The sequence below is a fragment of the Onychostruthus taczanowskii genome, unplaced genomic scaffold, assembly GCF_017590055.1.
Source record: "Onychostruthus taczanowskii isolate IOZ18803 unplaced genomic scaffold, ASM1759005v1 scaffold189, whole genome shotgun sequence".
Taxonomy (NCBI): domain Eukaryota; kingdom Metazoa; phylum Chordata; class Aves; order Passeriformes; family Passeridae; genus Onychostruthus; species Onychostruthus taczanowskii.
The window spans coordinates 306,904-309,397 of NW_024499117.1; positions in this window are offsets into that span (position 1 = coordinate 306,904).

Genomic DNA, 2,494 nt, shown 5'->3' on the forward strand with positions numbered 1-2,494 from the left:
GGAGCTGCTTCTTCTGCCATGGAGTGAGCCTCTGGCCTCTGCTTGTGAGAGCAGCCACTGAACTGAGACCTTATTGTCACCCACCTCACTAAAAGAGGGACCCATCACTGTCCCTCAGGACTGGGATCCTGAGCTCACCTCTCCCTGCCCTGCTGGGAGCCAGGCCGCCCCTGCTTCCCCCGCTGCTTCTTTGGCACTGCTCCAAGTTTTCACTGCAGTCCCGCACGCCCTGCCTGCTGAAACTCCTGCCGTCCCAGCTTGGTGCTCCTCAGAGTCCTGCTGGGGCACCGGGATCGGCTCCCCAGGGTTTGTGGAGCGAAGCCTCTCTCCCCTCCCTTCCCATCTGGGCCCAGCCGCCATCACCGCGCTCCCCGAGCTCCCACAGCTCCCCCTGCAGCCACGGGGGAATCACCGCACCTGCCCCGCCCTCCGGGAGCCAGCAGCGCCCCTGCTGGCCGCGCCCGGAACTGCAGCAGAGGGAAAGCACCAGCGGCCAAGAAGGCCGGGACTGGGCCCCGCGTTCTGCTTGGTGCCAGGGCTGTAGCCGAGCTTGTTTGTTGGCTTTGTCATACACACCAGTAAAGAAGTGTTATTCCTAGCCTCATGTCTTTATCTGAGAGCCCCTTAATTTGAAAATTATAATAATTTGGAGGAAGGGGGTTTACATTTTCCATTCCAAGGCAGGCTCCTGCCTTCCTTAGCAGACACCTGTCTTTCAAACCAAGACACAAGCTTCAAACAATTAAGACATAATAATAGATACTGCCGTAAATTAGTGCAACTGTGGAACGAAGTTGCAATGACTAACTGCATAGTGGATAATTATTTACAGTAAGAAACCAGACCTAATCTGAAACATTCATTACTGTCTACATTTAAAAAGTATATGAAAACGAACTTGAATAGTAAAAACACAAGGAAATCAGGTCTTCATAATGAACCTGGAATAGTGTCCATTCACTTTTTACAGAAGGAACAGATTGCAATCTTCCATGTATATAATTTAAAATATTAACATAAAATATATATTAGAGAAATTCTGTCTTGCTTATTAATTTTCTTTGGATAACTTGAATTTTTTCACCCTTATTTCATGGTATAAAATTTTTAATTACTTTTTAGTTAATTTTTTCATTCTCTACTGGAAAGAAAGTGTGCCCAAGTGCTTACGACAGCAACTCAAGATCAGCATTTAAATTGTTATGTTCTCAGCTGGACTGAAGTGATTTTATTGAAGCACAATAATTTTCAGATTCCAGCTCTTACCACTCCACATGTTGCCTCAAAAATTAACTGGGCTTATGCTGTACTATCACAGGCAAAAATCCTGTAATTATTGTGGCACATTAGTGTTTGCCGCAGTAGAGGACTGGCAATCCTCATGACTAGTGACACTGCACTGCTGCATGTCCCATTCTTCACAGAACCTAAAAGTGTCACAAATTAACAGTAGAACAACATTTGTTCACACTGGTCCAAGAGCTTTTCACACATCTTTGAAACTCAAAGCTGTGACCATTCAAGAACTGACAGAGGTCAAATTTCTCAAGCTGAGAGAACTGCAGGCAGTCAGGTGAGTGTACCCTCTAAAGGTTTTCTAGCCATTTATGAGCTTTACAACTTACTGGTGTATGATTTCCCCCATTCCTCCCCCCCCCCTCCCCAAATTTCTTTATTGTATTTAAATATGATCCATACAAATACAGAATGTTTTATCATAGCCTTAGCATAAGACATGTTTTAGGTACACAACCACTCATAATGTCACCAGTTTGTCTAAGTGAGATGTACACTTAAGCTGGTTTCACCAATATTAAACTCTGGTGAGACTGTTTTTAAGTTAATGTCTGATGATAAAATGTTATATCAAGCTTGACATGTTCTTTCCCATGATAGACATGCTGTCTCTGCTTTAATTTTTTTTCTCATGATACATCAAAATCCTGTTTCTTTATTAATCAATTTATAAATGCTTTGGATTTTAGTTTCTCATTTTCCACATTCTAATTTATATAAAATCTCTTAACATAAAATTGTAGAACAATGTTGGAATGCAAGCTTCTCTGAGTTCCTCATAGAGAGAAATGAATGCAGGGGTTGAATTAAAGCCTTTAGAGAAATTAAAATATATTAAGCCTCACAGATATGAAGTAGAAGTGTAGGTTTAAGTTTTAAGTAAGTGGAAGTATAAATTATAGTTTTATGTAAGTATAAATACATTTTAAGTGCCTTAAGAAACTGTGTTAGCTAGTAAAGGCCCTAAGGCCTAGTTTAAAGTTCAATAGCTTATCTCCAGACATAATAAAAACATAGCAGAACTTTGTTTGCATCTCCAGAATAGATAGGACTATTCACATAAATAGATAAATTTATACACGTAAATTGTAAGTAAGAAAACAGTCTATTTGGGTAAATAGATAATATCTATGTAGTTTTTTAGATAAGTAGTCAAGTACTTGGTCAAAAGTCACTGTCAGGTGGAACACAGTGACCC